Below are 19,752 nucleotides of genomic sequence, written 5' to 3'. Positions count from 1 at the left end.
CTCCCAGCATGCCCAGCTCTCCCCATAAGCTGCTGTAATACTACAACTCCCAGCATGCTCAGCCCTCCCCAAAAGCTGCTGCAGTACTACAACTCCCAGCATGCCCAGCTCTCATAAGCTGCTGTAGCACTATAACTCCCAGCATGCCCAGCTCTCCTCATTAGCTGCTGTAGTACTACAACTCCCAGCACGTCCAGCTCTCCCCATAAGCTGTAGTACTACAACTCCCAGCATGCCCTGTGGAGTTATGACGGGAACCATAGAACTTTCTGCTGTCCCGTAACTACGAGTTCCAGCATGACCTCCGAGCCTCCGTCCACAGGATGACAGAAGCGAGAGCCACGGAGGAGCAGCGGCAGCCCGCCGTCCCCCGGCGCTCGCAGCCGCCTCCGTCCTCTCCTAACTACGGCCCGCCAGCTGAGCTCCAGCTGAGAGTCCTCCGGGGGGCGTGTCCCAGCGCCTGACCACGCCCCCGCTCCCTGCTATGATTTAGAAGTTCAGGAATCCCACGTGACGTCACCGGGGATGATGTAATGCGCTCTAAATAGAACGTATTGTAATCTGCCCTCAGTCCAACGTGGTTCTTTTGTAGTACATGGACTGTGTCTTTAAATGTGTGTGATGCGGGGGAAAGTCACTCCCCACTGCAGAAAGAAGCCGAGAGTCTTAAGCAGTGTGTGAAGAGTTAGCTGCTGCTGCTCCAAGTGTTTGCCCTGTACATGCTGCAGCCAAATAAACTTCTATCACTCCTTACCTGCTTCATCCAGAGGAGCCAAGAGCCTTCCATCTCCTCATCACAGCTTGTATTCTGTCCATACCCATCCAAAGCAAACAAGATCCACAGTCTCCTCTTATAGCTGCTGATTTCTACACTTGTTGGGTAAGTTGACACTCTTTTCTTTATCACTCCATTGTATAGGTGCCAATGAACTAGATGGTGGATTTAAAGGGACAGTAGATACAAGACATGAATCCTTGTAGATCTTTCACCTGCTGGGATCACTAGAGCAAAAGTGACTTGCTAAACTTTTTTGTTGTTGTCATTGTGCCTCTGAAGGGTTAAATCAGCTTGATGGCATTTCATGACTCTTCTGCATGACAGTGACAGTTTTGTGTCCATCAAGGTGGATGCAGATCTGTGCTGCTCATTCCCCACCTGCCAAGTGATCAGGACAGGCTGACAGCTGGAGTGTCATTCACTTCTTAGCACTTCTTGTCACCAAAGTTTGCTGAAAGTGAAAGTTTGAAAACTTTTTTTCTTCTTCTTTCTTGCTCAGCTGATCTGAGCAAAAAGCCACTACAGTTAGGTCATTAGCAAGTCATTAATATGCTGGTGCCATCACCAACATAGAAGACAATACATTTCACTGCCATCCCCATTGCCTCCGAAAAATAATACAATAAATAAGGGACATAACTCCTGCATTGTTCCAGTGTTGTCAAGCCAACCGCGAGCGGGAGGGGGGCACTTATATTAGGATTGGACATGAAGATGTGACTTTTTCTAGAACACTAGTAGGATGGTAAAAACTGCTGTATATAAAATTATACTATAAGTGATCGATTATTGCGCAAAAGTTAGATTATGATTTTAAAAGTCCTGATCTAACTTTATTATATTATATCGTATTATTGCATAGGATATTATATATAAAATAATCATTCATATAGCTATTCTATACTTCAAATATCTACTTCACAGTAAACATTCACAACGGCGATTTTTCCATCCCATTTTCGGACTGATGAACAGTCCAAGCAAAAAGAAAAAATTGGCCTTTCAAGTCTATGGGTGCGTTTAAAAAAAAAAATAAAAAATGGATTGCACACATTTGATGTGATTGCAATCTCTTTTTAACTCCTGTAACCATGGTAACCATAATAAAAACAAAATAGTGAAGAGAACCAGGAAGGAAGTGCGAAGTCTGGACATTGATGCACCTTTATTTAAGCGCATAAAAATCAGATGCAAAGCAGATAAAAAATAATGTATAAAAATCGCATAAATGCATAAAAAATCACGTGAAAATCGCAAGAAAAATCAGAGCAATTTTTCAGGACTGAAATAAAAGCCTGTGTGCATACAGCCCTAATCACGTCACGTAGAGATGTAATAATACGATATTCACGCATGCGTTCCATCCGATGGCGATTTGGACAGAACTCAGACGTGAAAATAGCGCCTTTTTTAATCTGTTAATTGACATATACGATTTTTCTCTGACTGATGGTCTGAGATAGAAAGATTGCAGCATGCTATTATTGGGCGATTTTTGTTCCAGAATCGCCTGTTATTCCCTACTGCTCTCCTATACCATGTGATTCGCATGTGAGTGCCATTTTTATCATTGCGTGAAAAATCGCATGTGCAGCGATGTGATACGGTTTTCTCGTAATCACAAAAAAAATTCCCAGGTTCGAGAATGCGATATCGCTCAAAGTTTCCCGGACCGATATCGCACTCACCCGTGTGAATACACCCTTATTTAGCACTTTGGAAATGTATTGGTTTCACATAGCACTATGCTTGGATAATGTAGTAGTTCTGCACGACAAACTCAGCTCTGCTACATCTGACAAACTTATCTGCATAACTTCTGCCCAACTCTGCTTTCCTACAGCTGTACTATTTATTCTACCCATGGATCTGTATGCCGTTTAAGTTCACCAGTTTTGTATTAACACTTTTTTTCTTCTTCTTTTAAAACTTTTCTTCTCCTATTGACCACCCAAACCTCCCACACATTATATGACGACACGTTCTGCTGCCTGCGTTGGAGTGTGCTTTGTGCGTATTTGGTTGTTAGGTGTCAGTATTTGTATGTTTTCCTCGCAGACATCCCTGGGAATAACGCTGGACATAGGGCCATTACATCATTCTGCAGCCTAGGAAGAGGGTATGATTAACAGCTTCAGATAGTGAAGGGTTCAGGGGTTAGATATGCTGACAGTGCAGTCTGCCTCCCAGATAAACAGTGGCTAAACATACTGGACAGTTTTTTGTTTTGTTTAGTGCTGATTGTTTTGATACATTGTATGTATTGTGTCTTGGTAGGAATTTTGATTCAAACCTGTACAGATGTAGCAAAGACTAACTTGACACACAGTTTCGGCAAACTTTTTTCAATGACTTTTTTAGTTGCTAAGTGTCAGTTGAAAGTTTGCTGCAACTGTGCGTTTACGGCATTAGGTGTCAAGTTGACGTTTGCTACATCTGTAGTTGGCTGGCATCATTAGAAACCTGCTGGCCGTACCAGATACATTTATGCAAACAGTACACTTGAGTTTTAATGGCCAATATCTATTACGACGCCTAATTAATTTTACCTATAATAATGATTGAATCTCGCGTTCTAATGCGAACGAGCGGAGCCTGCTTTAATTAAGACCTGCCAGTCAGACATTCATATCACACTTTTTTTCATGTGTTCATAAACTTAATGCAAAGTTCTTCTGTATCTCCCCTTTACTGTGTGACCCCAGGCAAAGGTTAAAAGACAAGAGGTGCTTCATTATGCTAAAAACTGATGATGTACCTAAACCATTGATCTTCCTTTTACCTCTCCACCCACTGAAAACCTCAATGGAATGGAAACCGTGAGAAGAAATCTGGGGTACGTAAAGGTCTGTAGGGTCACTAGGATAGAAGGGAGATCAACCAAGACTGGCACTAATAACATTAAAAAGAACTAGCCAGCAGGAATAGTAGGGGACTTGTGCGATTCGCAGGAAGGTAAAAAATGATTTACTGATACTGACGTTTTTAGAGTGTGTTGTCAGCGTCGACTTTGAAATAGAGGGGTGGATTATTGGGGATATAGTAGCTACTAATATTGCAGATGTATGCAGATAGATCTATTAATTACCGAATTTTGGACGTGTGTGTATTTACAGTAGCAGGCAGGATTTGTCCATGCATTCATATACAGATTTCTGTATTTCCTATTACTATCTTGTAACCTTGAAGACGTAAAGTAACATCTTGTAACCTTAATGTATGGTACACGGCGCATGATGAAACCGTTATGTAACTATTGAGTTAGTAACGAGAAAGTTAAGCTCGGATTCTCCAAAACTGAAACTTCTCAAACTTTGTCCTGCTGTTTGACGTGTACGAGTACCAGTAGAGCAGCGTTAATCTGGCCTCGTTACTCTGTGTTTGTGTCTATGGAATAGATAGATGGATTCCTAATGGATTTTAGAGAATGAATACATTCTATTTTATTTTGCTGATTTTTAAGGAGATTTACAAATAATGTGAAATTCAAATTGTAGCGGTTTATGTATACTGATATACTAGATATGTATACTGTGCAGCCAGAGTTATGGGAGTATACTGCTGTGGAAATGTGAATGGACTTTGAAAGAAAACCATGAAGTTTAGTCGTATTCAAACGACGGTGGAGGCGCATCTTCATTCAACTGCATTGGTGAGAGAAACTAAATAGCTGCGCCCAGATTGATATGAATAGCTAGTAAATGACAGATAGATATGAGATAGATAAACAGATGGATACATGGACATTTACATTAAAACAAGCTGTGCATTGCTTTTGAATCAGTTCTCCATAACTATAGTATATATGCATTGTCTAATACAGAACAGTGGCCTTGCATTACATATAAAGCTCCTCTGGAGTGTTTGATTAATGATAAGTGATTAACCACATTATTTGAAGCCGTCCAAGGGTAATGCATCAGAGAACGAGCTCGTCTTCGTTACATTACAGGACCTTAACCTTTTTGGGTCTGATGCTGTGACCTGACAGTCGATCGCAGGGCTGATGGTTCACGTTTAAATGAACCATTTGCTTCTCTCAAATTGCTTTTCTCTAATAGGCTCACATGTTAGGGTAAAGTATTGCTAATATTCAGATTAACCTTTAGGAAATCACATAAATGGCTACTTAGTTCATTGACTCTATGCAGAAACAGCATAGCCTTAAACTATATAAATCTGTTTGAATGTATGTGAGCCAGATAAAGTTATTAGGAAATACTTCCCGGTTTATAGAAAAGTTGTCTTTTTAAAGTTGTGTCTTCTAGACTTGCTTATAGGGTGGAAATAAAAAGTTTACTGGGCCTGATTAGGCCAGACTCAGAAGTTAAAGAGTGCAAGCTATAGTGCATTGGAGAACTGCACCTCTACTGTATAAAAAACGGAGGTAACTTGTAGAGTTAAGATGAAACTTTATTGCAAGCAAACTTCTAGCATATTGTACTGTAAGTATTTCTATAGAAACCCTCTATAGGGGGAGTTTAGATGAGTACAACATAGTAGTGTATGAACCAGGTGTTCATAAAGTCACATTCACTAACTTCTTATATTTGGTCGGTGCATGAAAAAGTGAAATGCGTGAATCTATATATATATATATATCCCGTAGTAGGTATTTATATCGATGTTAATAGGTGGTGCAATCTTATGGCTGGTTAAAAATGCAGAATGAGCTTTCAGCCAGTCATATGAATGCTTGTTTGATAGCCTTCAGCACTTACAACAGAGCTGATTCTGTAGTAGGCCAAACAGTAAAACAGGTTTTAGGTGAATTTTCCATGTCTCTTTAACACACTTGATTATTAGTCAGTGGAAAATCTGGTATCATAACGTAAAACTGCAGTTATTTTGAAATTTCCAAGTCTTTTCGTCTACATACAGAAATGCATAGAGCGATGGAAATATAACAAATCTGTTGTGTATTTCATATTTTTGTGGTTTATGGAGAACGTGACTTTATCAGATATTCCTGACTGTCCGTACATCTTACTGAACACCAGAGTATGAGATGAATGTCAGAATTGATCACTGAATTACATATTATTTTCATTGTACGGATCGACTTTAGACTCTAAGTTTAATGGTGAACTTATTAATACGTGAATACAAAGTATTGTCCTCTGTTGTGTATATAGCACAACATCTAAATGTATTGCAGATCCACCTTGTTTTTACATTTGAAGAAAACCACGTTGAAATCCTGGTATGTGTTGACTTTTAAAAAGTTTTTCTTTTTTTCTAACTTGGCGATTTTGAAAATGGAAAAAAATGCAACTAAAAAATAGAAAACATGGAAATCTGAATATAAGCTGCAGGTCATAATTTGGCCTTATTTGAGATTCTAGGTGTAGGACAATGAAAAAAAAATCAAACAGATAAATAGAATAAAGATCTGTAAGGTAGAGCTTCCCAGCCTTGGATACCTTATGAGCCTCATTCAACTTGAACCGGCGGTCCGGAGACACATCCAAGTTAAATATGTTAACACATTAAATAAGAAAAAAAATCATTACATTTTCAGATACATTTGATATTTGATACATCGTATGACATCACTCAAATTGCCACCATCCAAGGCATAGGGTGTGCCCATAGTCTGTAGTATTGTTACTAGGTGTTATATTGTAGCAAGTGCATATATATAAGGTCATAACTCAAGGTCCTTATGGCAAGCCACATGCAGGGGGCCATGAGCCACTGCTGTAATGTAATCAGCAGCATATAATATAGCGATTAACATGTTAGGGACTTACAGTACTGCCCTTATCGTACTGTATGTGTGTTAAAAGATCGGGTAAATGTATTGAGGTTTGAGTTTTTGCTTTTTAATTCTAATCAAAAGTTCAAAAAAAACCTGTTCTCCTATTGAAGTGTAAAGAAATCTGTCAATTGTAAAGGTTGCCAAAATGAAAAAAAGTCAAATAAATAGTTCATTAGTATTACGCATTAAATTGCAATATATATATACCCCCTGTTTCCCTGAAAATAAGACATACCCTGAAAATAAGACATAGCATGAGTTTGCAGAATTTTTGAGGATGCAAAATGATTTTTCAGGCTTTTTGATGCTTGAAATATAAGCCCTACTCCAAATTTAAGCCCTGATAACAGTTAATTAAAAAAGTCAATTTAAATAGTGTCCAAGCAGCTATACATGTAAAAAAGTTAGACTTTTTTAAACAAAAATTAATATAGGACACTGTCTTATTTTCGGAGAAACACGGGGTGTGTGTGTGTATATATATATATATATATATATATATATATATATATATATATAAATTTTTCTGAAAGATGTTTTAAAGTACAGGTAGAAGCCAAGAACATAGTTTTATAGTGTACTGAAATCCCAGGTTGCTATGAAGTGTTTTGAGATATGGACTCTTGCTGATTCAGGCACATGCAGTAAGTGATACAGTGTTAGGCGATCATATGTCTCACCCAAGTACTGTTCTAGTGTATCCCAATAAATAATTCCTGTTGGTTAATGTTCAGGGGAGCGGTGCATTTTCTAAGAGCAGTCATTTGTATATGCCTTACTTAGAAAAATGAATCTACAAACAGCCCGGATCAGATGCAAGGAGTATACTGTATCTGCTCTTGTAACTGATCGCAGGTTTTGGACATGAGAACTGACCAGTTGAGGAGGGGAAATGACCCATGTAATCTAGGTAGGGAGGTGACAAGCACATGTACACACGTGATCTGTCTGTTCACCATCAGGGGGCCCAACATACATTATATAACATGATTGATCATGAAAGATATTGGTTGTCTATCATTATGGTGCAGTTAAAGGGACAGTGTCATTAACTACAGTTCTGTACAAACATTTTAGGCAGGTGCCGAAAAAATGCTGCAAAGTACTCTCCCATAATGCTTTCAAAAATAGTATTTTTTTGTCAAATGCAAAGCGAATGATGAACAAAAGAGAAATCTAAATCGAACCAATATTTGCCCTCACAACTGCATCCTTTCTACTATCAATTGCACACAGTTTTTGAAGGAACTCTGCAGGGAGGTTGTTCCATCTTGGAGAACTAAGCACAGATCTTCTGTGGATGTAGGTTGCTCACATCTTTCTGTCTCTTCATGTAATCCCAGACAGACTGGATGATGTTGAGATCAGGGTCCTGTGATCCATATCATCACTTCCAGGACTCCTTGTTCTTCCTTACATTGTTGTTAATGACGTTGGCTGTATGTTTGGGGTCATTGTTGTTCTGCAGAATCAAGCAGACGCCTACTGTGTTTGAAAAAAAAGTCTTAACTTTGCAACATTTTTCCACACCTGCCTAAAACTTTTGCGCAGTACTGCAGGTATAAAGAATTGTATTTTATATATATATATATATATATATATATATATATATATATATATATATACTCATGACTGTACCTGCTTATCTACCGTACTGCCATGAAGTGAAACTTTTCAAAGTGCTGCCCAACAGTGACCAGAGGTGTATACTCTACTGTACAGCTATGTGAGGCCTGGCTGTAACATTGTACATATGGGTGAATAAAGTTTTTCTACCTCTTCTTCACTTTATCCATATGGCATGTCGCATATATTTGTTATCATGTAGCCATATGTCCAAAATCTAAAGGCTTGGATCCTATTCACTTACGCAGCGCTGCTTATTTTTTTGTTTTTTTTTTGTCACCTGCACACATCCCATAACTATTCAGTCCAGAGAAAGTTCTGCTCATTGTTTGTTGTGCTACACTTATCATTCTGTATCTAAGAGACTCGTGCAAACATGACCCCAAAACCGCTTTCCCAACTCGATGGAAAGAATGTTTTCTATTAATTCCATAAAATCTGATTGGGCCGCCTAGCCAATATCATTAATGCCTGCTTAGATTTTGAAATCTTTAACCCTATAATTAGCTCTCAGCCCGTGCTGATTAAGTTTACGTCTTCATGTGGTTTTTGCGTGTGTGTGTGTCTGGTTTGAGTTTTCTCTATGGCCTCGATATAAAAGAAAACTGTTAAAACTGCTCCCTCCTTTGCAAACACTGATTTACTATATTTTTCCTTGTGATATTAGGATTAGGCTCGCTGTGTGTTTTTGTAGGGTCACTTGCCTGTCATTATTTGCACATTCTTTAAAAATACGGAAGGTGAAAAAATAGAACGCAAGATGTTTTTTGTAATTATTTTTCTGAAAGGAACGTTGTCTTGCGGTAGTCTGCGGAAGCGGGTGGGTTAATGTGTGGCCTTGGTTAGTGTCGCTATCTACATAATTTAGCTGTTAGCGGTATAATTTGTTACCGGGGCTCAGCGCTGCATCAGTTGCAGTCTTTTAGACTATAAATTAAACAGCTCATTAGGTAAAGTCAGCATCATAAATCTGCCAGTTAACCTCTTCACGGTCATAGAGGGTCGCACCCTGGTATTTAAAAAGTTTGGGTTTATGCAAAGCATAAGGGATAACAGAAGAAATTAATCTTATTGGAATGCATTACTTTAAATTGGGCTTAGCCTCATGGTAATGATCTTGTTCAATGGGATATTTTGTGCATTAGTGTATAAACGGCGCCATTATACCTTCATCAATAATCTAATTGCCATACAGACTAGTGAGATCAGGCTAACTTTTACCAGATGTAGAGATTCCGATGGAGACGTTTGAAAAGATGTATTATTTTTTTATTTTTCACAATTTTTCAACAGATATGGGGGCTGGGACATTTTCGGAACTCGGTTGGATCCACTTCCTATAGACAAATATTTAAAGCATTCACAGGATAACATTCCCGGATGTAATATATAGCATAGCAATGGTACGGATCCCTTGTAGTAGAAATTTCAGCTCTAGAAGTGGCCTTAAATCCACAACACAATCCACTTCGACTTTCGCGCAGGGCATGAATGGGGTTTTGTAATTAGGCATTGAGATAATTGTACTCTACTTTTATAGTTCATTTTTAGTGCAGAATCTACACTGGAAATCTGCAATACCTCATTGATGAACATAGTCTTACTAAATACACAGCGGTTGAGCCTTGTTCACACATAGGGTAGCCCAAGTGATGGAACTGTGGTTGAAAATTGCGCCTGCACTATAATAGTACAGAAAAAGTCCCTAAAGAGAATATTGGAGTATACTTTATTGTATAGGCTAGGGCTACACGTCTCGTACAAGAGCAAGTTGCATAAAAGTGGCTATTAGAGATGAGCGAGCATACTCGCTAAGGGCAATTATTCGATCGAGCATTGCCCTTAGCGAGTACCTGACCACTCGGAAGAAAAGATTCGGGTGCCGGCGCAGGTGAGTTGTGGGAGTGAGCAGGGGGGAGCGGGGGGACAGAGGGAGAGAGAGATCCCCCCTGCTCTCCTCCACCGCTCCCCGCCCCCCGCCAGCACCCGAATCTTTTCTTCCGAGCGGGCAGGTACTCGCTAAGGGCCATGCTCGATCGAGTAACTGCCCTTAGCGAGTATGCTCGCTCATCTCTAGTGGCAATGCAGCTGTTTCAGAGCTGCGATTCTGCTGTTAAAAACCAACTAAATCACAGGAAAGTCATAGTCACATGTGACTTACATTGATGCCTATGGTGGAAAAAAAGTTGCATGCGGCTTCCGAACTGTGACCAAAATCCCATTGAGTTAGGACTGTTGAGTTGCAGTCGCATTAGATCGCAGCGCAACACTATTGACAATCCTTAGATGTGACGTCACATGCAACATATTTTGCCGTGTAGCCCTAAGCCTTAAGCAACTTGCTCTACAAACTAGCACTATCTATAAAAAAAAGTGCATTTATATACATTTTTTAGCTTTTTCTTTTTTCCACACCAAAAATAAAAGAAAATTCTGAAAAAGCCACATGGGCGTAGGTAGTATGCCGATGTGTAAGCTTCTCTACTGCACAAGAAGGCAATGGAGAAACATCTCACAATGGCCTATGTGAGCTCAGCCTATGATTGCTGACCTGTTTACCGTGAATGGAGGCTCTTGGGTGGATCAATCTCCATAGTCTGCCTCCATTCACTGAGCGGTCCTTGCTCCTGAAGGCCCTGGTGCGATTATTGCTGGGACAACTGTTGGGCGTTAAAGTGCCAACAGTCATCCCTTGTAAAATGACCCTTGGCCTTCAAGAACAAAGCCATGACAATATTGTCCCACAGATTGCGTATATTCGTCATATTCATTAACCAATTACGATAAGGCATATTTTTTTACTGCAAAGTTTATTAAAACCTCCATCCATGGCCTTATAATTTGTTTTCAAAGTCATTGGATGCGAATTGATTTGATCTTCATCATGTCAGCAGCCAGACACACATAAACCGCCCATATTAATCTCTTTTTATTATACACGTACTTGATGAAAATAACGATCGGGTTGTTTTGTTATTAGTGCTGTAGATATTTCAGAATTTTACCGTGAAGAGTATACAGAGCCGGCAGTGCTCTATCTGCACAGTCGTATGGAGGTGGGGTACCCCACTGCCAGAAATGGTTCTTTTGTCCTATCCTTATGTCTACGACCACTTCATATTGGATATTATACTGATTTTATGTCGATGAACACACAGGCTGGAAGGGACTAATAGGTTATTTGTGAAATAACTCAAAAAACATGAAAAACAGTTGGGATCAGTTGGGATTTGACTCTAAAACAAAGTAGGGAATTAACGGACATTGCTAAAAATGGTCTTTAAAAAGTGTTAAAACAAATTTGGAGCCCACTTTGTGCGTCCTAATGACTCAGTAGCTTCTGATTCCACCAGTTGCACACACTGAAACTTAAAGTTGGCTGGATCAAACGTTTTCTTGAAATTCACAACTTGCAGTCTCTAGTTACTGTAGCTCCAGTCTTAGAAGATTTAATATAATGCGAGTGATTGTATTGGTTGGCTAGACCTAATGCAGAAATTAGCAATCATGGGCTTAATCAAAAGGCTTAAGGGCTTATTCACATGGGCGATTTTAATGTTCGAGTTCTGTCCAAGTTTAAAACTCACATTACTCGGACCCATTAACGTCCATGTATGTGAGCAAGAGCTTAGTACTACATTTCTGCTGCCTTACATTGTGGTGGCGGCCATTGCAGGGCCAGTAAGTCAGCAGGCAGTTTCCCTGTGCTGAGGAGCTGTCCAGAGCTAGACAACTGGCAGGTCCATATGTTCTGAGGGCCAAAGATCGTCCATACACATGGGGTGAAGTGCACACAGTGCGTGGGAGGAGAGGAAGACTTCCTTCCTGCATCGCAAGACACCACGGAAGTCATGCAGAAGATTCACCATGGAGGATGAGGGTTCTGCCTTCTCCTTAGGCTCTCCTAATATATATGCAGGGAGACTGTTCTCCACTCGCTATATTGGCGGGCCAATCAACCTCTGCTGCATCACAAGGACGTCTTTGACACTGACATAGGAGTGTACACTTACTTCTGTGCTCTTCCTTCCTACCCTTCCTTAAGACGAAGGAACTTCTTAAAGGGTTTGTACTAAAATCCACAGTTACGCCCTGTCCACAGGATAGGGGATAGTTTTATGAAGAGTAGGGTTCTGACTGCTGGGACTATCACCTCCAATGATCCTGAGAACTGTGGTCCCGATTACCTGTATTAATGGAGTGGAGGACGCACATGTCCACTCCATTAATTTCAGTGACAACGCTGGAGATTGCCGAGCACTTGTACCCAGCAATGTATGGCACTGCCATTGAACGGAATGGAGTGTCCACGTGCGTTCATGGCCGCCGCTGTATTCATTACTTAACACGCCAGACCCTTGTTCTTAAAGATTGATGTGGGTCCCAACAGTAGGGATTTGCGATCATAAAGTTATTCCCTATCTTGTGAATAGGGCATAACTTTAGATTTTGATACAGTCCCTTTAAATGACCTCTTTACCTAATATGAAGACTGCTATATCCTTATGCCTGTCCTCTCTCGCACTGCTAAATATTTCATACATTACAATCCCATTTGTCATGGCACCGAGGGCCATACTTCCCCAATTGCCATGTTCATCAGAACCCATGGCACCCATATGGAGATTCATCAAAGCCTTTACAGTTCAATGCTTGCAATAAAGCAAATATATATAATTAAGCAGTAACAGGTACATCAGTTGTCAGACTCAGGCTTGAACATGTAGTGTTTGGGAGAAAACAGGTCAAAACATCACACAAAAATTACAATTCACAGTCTGTGTATGGATTCTGGCTTGTTTTTCAATTTTCAATCATTGCTCTAAAAGACCTCTGTAAAGGGCCAGACATTAATTTAAAGGAATGCTGCCATCCAATAGGTGGCGCTGCAGAGGTATTGTTCCATCTTCCTTATTTGCATATTACCCAGAGGAGCATGCAGGGCCTTATACGTCTCCTCACTCACCTTCTTAGTGCTCTCCTTAAGGAGTAATGTTGTCCTTCCTGACCCATGTCACAGGCCTCTCACTAGCCAAGCCAGGATCCTACTGCACACTGATGAGGGGCAAACACCCTGAAACAGCTGTCCGTGTATGGATTCTGGCTTGGTTTTTAATTCTCAATCATTGCTTTAAAAAACCCGTCTAAAGGGTCAGACATTGATTTGAAGGAATGCTGACCTCCAATAGGTGGCGCTGCAGAGGTAATTTTCCATCTTCCTTCTTTGCAATTCACAGTCTGAAACATTTTTTTAAAGAGACAATCTCCACTAGGCCAGAGGGGACCTTACAATTACAACACACTTGTCAACTTGGATTAGTTTCAGGGAACTTTTAGATGTCATGTGTGTATTTTTTTTTACACATTAACCTCAAACACCATGAGCCACACAGTCCAAAAGGCCCCATTAATAGCGCCATGGTGCCCAATAAACAGTGCCATTCAGAGAGTTCCTCAATAAATCGTGCCAGCCAGTTAGCTCCCCATCAATAGAGGCCAATATGTTGGGATTGCTGCATTGTCCAGGAAGTGACATATGAGCAGCCAGTTAGTGGTTGTCTGCTTCTGCCGAGCAGACACTTTACTTTCATTGAGACTTCTGGATAAACAGGAAGGGTTGGCAAGTGTTATGTTACAGACTGGTGACTACTGCATGTCTCCTGCTAGAGTTCCTTTTTTGCGAAAAGCAGATGACCCTACGAAGTCCAACTCTTTCTGCTAGTAATGGACTATACAGGCAGCTTCCAGCAAATGCTAACTCAATACAAAGTTACCTAAATTCTGAGAAAACACAGGAAATGCTATATAAATTTTTGCTAATATTGTATTTATCGCAGCTTGTATTCTAGAATTACTAATCCTTTAAGATATGTCCCCTGTACAGTATCATGTTTTTGTCTTGGCCTTGGAAGACCCAGGAATATTTTACCTCGGGACTTCTCCCCGAGCTGTGATTCATCTTATCAACGAGTCTAGATTGTCTCATTTTAATGTCCTTCTTTGCCAGTGGGAAAAATTCAAAAGCTATTTCAAAATTCTTGGAAGTGTTTTATCCCAACAGACTCATAACGACATCACTCAGACATATAATATAGGAATTCCAAAAGCGTAAAAAAGCCGAAGAACTAAGGATACATTGCAGGCTCATTTACTTCTTCGACCACTCGGTAGCTTCTAGTGCTGATGATTCTGGTGGGTCATCTTCACATACCTTGTCCACATGTCTGAAAAATATACAGTGCCTTCTGAAAGTATTCCCCCTCTCCTTCCCACCATGGTGTTTTTCCTGTCTTGTTACTTTACGACCTGGAATTAAAATGGACTTGGGGGAGGGGGGGGGGGGGGGGTTGTACTATTTGATTTATGCAACATACCAACCATTTGGATGGTGCAAATGATATTTTACTGTGACACATGCAATAATTACCAAAAACGGAGAACTTTAATGAGCACATGGCCTGAATGTCAGTACCTCGTGGAGCCATCTTTTGTTGCAATTACAGATGCAAGTCTCTTAGGTGATGTCTCTATTAGCTCCAGCACATCTAGACACTGGGATTTTTGCCTATTCTTCCAGCCCAGACTGCTGTAACTCCTTTTAGTTAGATGGTTGTGTTTGTGTACAGCAGCCTTCAAGTCATGCTGTAGATTCTTGAAGGGGCTTTGTCATTTAAAAAAAAAATCAATACTCACCTGTTCCTCCCTAGGCAGTCTTTTTACCAGATCTTCACCTCACCGATCTTCTCTTGGCTCCTCCAGTCCCCCGGGTCACGTCACCTCCAGCCGGCCAGATCCTCTGCTTCTTGTGAGGAAGCGTACATTGCTAGTATTCTGCTTCCGGCAGGTCAGTATATGCTAGGTCACTAGTGACGTAGTGTTCACTGCCTAGCGGGGAATGCTGAATCCTCCGCAGCCAGCTTTAGCGCACAGGCACAGGGTCTCGCTGCTTGTGTTCATATAGCACGTATGAACACCAGTGGCAGGACCTCGCACCTGTGGGGTAAAACATCGCTGCATGTCCTATTTCTTTTCACGGATCTCGGAACACAACGCCCATTGTTTTCAGTGGGACCGTCATATACATGCATGCAAGTGCGATGTGATATTTCCTATTTAAATCAATTGGAAACACTTGTCCATCCTCCGATGCGCATGGAAACAAGCGCCGGAGGATCGGAATTTTAGATAAGTGATGCGAGGCGTTTTTAGATGAAAAACGTCTCACATCCACGGGTAAAACACACGTTGACCAGCAGGATATCAGGCTGGATTTCTCAGCCTGATATTGCGTTCGCCCGTGTGAAGGTAGCCCAAGTCTCATCTGACCAGAGTACCTTCTTCCATGTGGAAGAGAGTCAGCCACGCCACGTGCTGTTTGACAAACTCAAACATATTTTTCTTTAAGCAACTACTTTTTTGCTAGCCATGCTTCCATAAAGCTGCACTTCGTAGAGTGTTGTTCTCATGGCTGTCCTTTGGACAGATACTTCCATCTCTACTGTGGATCTTTGGCGCTTCTTGAGTATCTGATTAAAGCCCTTCTTGCTCAGTCTGTGAGTTTTGGTGGGGGGTCTTAATGGTTGGATCCTACCGATCAGATGCTTATCCCCTATTGTGTGGATACAGTATACCTTTACATAGTTGAGCAACCTATTTAATACATCCACCTGAAGGTTGTAGACCATTCCTCTTCCTGGTAAACCACGACCATTCTCTATGCACTTTTCAAAAATGGTGAGGTCAGTTGTGGTGTTTTGCCTTGTTTTTGCCTTTTTTTTTTTTACAAGTTTTGACTTGTACAAGATATCAGAGATTTAGCAGATTGAATTAATTTCAGTTGAGTATGGAAAGAGAACTTGGCCTACAACTCCATATGTAAATCTGCAGACACAAGCACATGCGGATTTACAATGCTTAAGACGTGTGAACCTCTGGTAGATTTGTATAGCTAACTTTCTGAGGCCTTGGTCACAGAGTGATAAACCTACAGACGAGGAGTCAAATGGAAGTAACATGAATGCAAGTTCTATATGCACTGGGATTTTTTTGTAGTCAATTACCAGGTCGATGAAGTGCAATGTAATAATCTGAAACACCTCTTCAACCTATGAGAGAGTATCTTAAAGACACAGGCATCCCTCAGGGTGAGATTACCTTTCATTCTACTGCATAGTTTATTTCAATTGAGTAAAATATGGAGACTAGATCTTTCTTGCTAATGAGGCGCACTACTCTTTCTCCCCTCCAGATGGCACTTTAAATATTGCTGTTTGCAGAAGGAATGTAGGACATGCCTTTGTATACGCTGATGGTACCAGCAGGCTTTACAGTAATCTAAGAGAGACATATGCAGTTGTTCAAAGCTAATCTAACACTCTAAGCTAATGTTCCTTTAACATTTAGCTCTCTAAAGTGTAATAGTTTGATTTCTCTGACTAGTAAATTAATTTGTACAAACTATTCTTTGGGAAAATAACTTTTTGCTGAAAAGAGAACAAACTTGGGGGGTGGTCTTGATTTTTTTTTTAAAGATTTGAAATAAAGAGAAAAATCTAATTTATTGTAGTTTTCATGTTGATGTGGTTAACATTTTTAGAAATAAGAATAGAAATGTACAATCCTAAATTAAGATATTTTTGGGCCTCTTCTATGTGCTAATATGTCAATTAAGTTTAAAACCAGATGTTTAATATTGAGCTAATCAATTAATCCTATTGTTTTTGCTCTCAATGGCATACATAAAAAAGAGGGGGAAATGCAAAGCTCAAACTGGACCCCAAATGGATCCCATTTATGCTGATGTTTCCCCTTGGCAGGGTACAGGTTGGTCATACTCACCCCATCTCCTTTCCATGACCCTTTGGTCAATTCCCCACCCTTCTGTTGGCAATGCCATTCCTTCGCCGAAGCGGAGAGTTCTGCATAAGTTCTTTGCACCCAATAGAAGGATATAAATACAAAACAGGCAGATTATGCATCTGCTATGGTGCCCATGGAGAAAGGGGGCCCAGAGATATTTGGTCCCAATCCCTTTTCTACTTGGTGGCTGGACCCAGTGTGGGATTTCCTTCTCCAAAAACAAGGGGGTTAGGAATTATATTACGGTTCATGAAAAGAGAGTGAAGGGGAAGACAAACACCAGGCCATTCTATCCTGGGTATCAGAATCCAGTTTCTTATCAAGGGGCCTATTTTGATCTTTGCTATGGGAGCTCTTTCTTACATGTATGCCATAAACTTGGCCCTGTGCCTCCAGGAGCCACATATATTGCTTCTATGGTACATACTCCCTTGATTGCTCTAAATTTCATATTTTTTGTAAAAGTTATTTATTGGCTCAAAAGACTTTAAATACTGCCCTGAAAAGCTTTCATTCATCATCATTCATAAAATACTAGGCATGTTATGTCTTGGGGAAGCTCCTCCACTTCCTTACATTCCCTCTCGGATTTTCTCTTATCAGCATGAAACAGGCTGTGGGTCACAGGCACCATGTTCTGCGCCAAAGTCCATAATGGGTTCTGCCACTCCAACTACCGCTGGTATGCCATCCTGCCCACTACGCCAAAAATGTTATGTCGCCCGGGAAGCTTCTCCACTCCATTACAAGCAAACATTATTATAGTTGTCATTTAAAAGGCAACTCTGGCTAATTGAGCCATGATCATACTATAGACCAAGGTCACATACAATTACTCCCATTTACGTTTACAGGCTTAAGTGGCTTATGTGACCTTGGGGATAAACTCGCTAAGAAGAATAACTTCTTCATCTACGGGGAAAAAAACCAATAGATCTACATCTGACTACAAGCTGAGGTTCCCCGTCCTCCCAACAGTAATATATAGATTCCAAACAACACCGCTCAAGCTTTATAGTCCTTTCCGGTGACTATTCATCACTGAGGGTATTGAATCACTAGTTGGGATCTGTCGATTATGAATTAACATTAGATGGCTATGGGTTGGTGAAAATGGTTTAAGTGGAAATCTCAGGAAAAAAAAGGCTTTTAGCTGATTAAACGTATACAAGAAAAACACCAAATGCACTCCATAAATAACAGGAAAAAAATCTCCAGACCCTGAAACTGCTGAAACCTCTAAGCAAATGCACAGTTTCCCTTCTGTGGCAGCAGTCAAGGTCCATAAAATACTGAATCACTTAGAGATGAATACAGTATTGTTTTACTGAAACAAACATAGCTATCAGGCTTAATAGACTAATTAGCACTTAGATCCCCTGACAAACCACGGCTGATGGCTCCTATAAACTACTTCACTGTAGGGGGCTGCGTACTTCCCCATATTATACATTACACACTCATTTCTCACCGTTAGATGAGAACTCCATCGGAACGAACTGTTTCATTCAGCATTTGTCAATTAGGGAGGAATACTTGCAAGAATGCCGTGTCAGGTTCACTCAGTCACTAACATTTAACATTTATGAACTTAAAAATATTTAACCCCTTAAGGACGTGCTTCTTTTGGACCTTCAGGGTGCGGAATTTTTTTTCCATATTTTAATTTTTTTATGTTTAAATGTATTTAAAGAATGAATAACAAGATCCCTTTATTCTGTGGGGCAGTACAATTAGGGTGATTAATATGTCGCACAATACAAATAATTGTTTTTGTGGCTTTATAATCTGAGGCTTATACCTTTTTTTTCCATCAAAGAGTTGCATGAGAAGTTATTTTTTTTGTGGGGCAAGCTTTAGTTTTTATTGGTACCATCTTGGGGTACATGCGACTTATTGATAATTTTTTTAATTCTTTTTTTTAAAGGAGAGTGGCCCGAAAATTGCAATTTTGGCTTTGTCAAACACTAAACATGTTAGTTGTATATTATGGGTCATTACTCATTACGGATGTAGTAATACTAATTCTAGGTACTTTTTTGAAAACATTTTTAATAGGGAAAAGAGATGTTCAATCACTTCAAACATTTCACTTTTTTTTACATATTAGTTTTTTAGCCTCACTAGAAGACTAGACCATACAATGAGATGTCGTGTTTGAGATGCTGGAATGGAGCCACAGGTGTAGTAGCCGATCCGGTCACTGAAGAGTAGCCAGACTAGCTGGGAGTCGTTATTGGGAAGTCATGTTATGCAGTACAAATGGATGAGATGGAAGAGTAGTCAATGCAAGCCAAAGGTCAGCAGCAGGAGGTATCGATATGCAGTACAAATGGATGAGACGGAAGCATAGTCAATGGAAGTCAACGGTCAGCAGTAGGAGGTATCAATATGCAGTACAAATGGGATGAGACAGAAGCATAGTCAATGGAAGCCAAAGGTCAGCAGCAGTAGGTATCGGCATGCAGTACAAATGGATGACATGGAAGTATAGTCAATGGAAGCCAAAGGTCAGCAGTAGAAGGCATCGGTATGCTTGTAGAGGATCCGGAGGAAGAGGAGCTTTATCAAGGTGATGGAATGCAATAATAACGCACTGAAGGAGTGGCAAGACTAGGCTTATATAGGAAGTCTTAATTAGTATTGGGGTGAAGCCAGAACAGAGAGGCAGGAAGTGGATTTAGGAGGAGCAAGGAAAAATAGAAAAGGCTGGGTTTCAGTAAAGAAC

The 19,752-nt window shown here is 40.4% G+C and overlaps 1 protein-coding gene across 3 annotated transcripts in view; it reads left to right on the top strand.

Annotated features, from left to right (window-relative positions):
- Window positions 1-635: 635 nt before the first annotated feature.
- Window positions 636-19,752, top strand: part of CREB5 (cAMP responsive element binding protein 5) — a 426,900-nt gene continuing 407,783 nt past the window's right edge. For all 3 annotated transcript variants that reach the window (XM_066585646.1, XM_066585645.1, XM_066585647.1), the window contains exon 1: window positions 636-880. The gene's annotated coding sequence lies outside the window, so the exon portion shown is untranslated. The remainder of the gene's footprint in view (window positions 881-19,752) is intronic.

Source organism: Eleutherodactylus coqui, chromosome 12, assembly GCF_035609145.1.
Source record: "Eleutherodactylus coqui strain aEleCoq1 chromosome 12, aEleCoq1.hap1, whole genome shotgun sequence".
NCBI lineage: Eukaryota > Metazoa > Chordata > Amphibia > Anura > Eleutherodactylidae > Eleutherodactylus > Eleutherodactylus coqui.
This window is presented reverse-complemented; position numbering and strand designations above follow the sequence as displayed.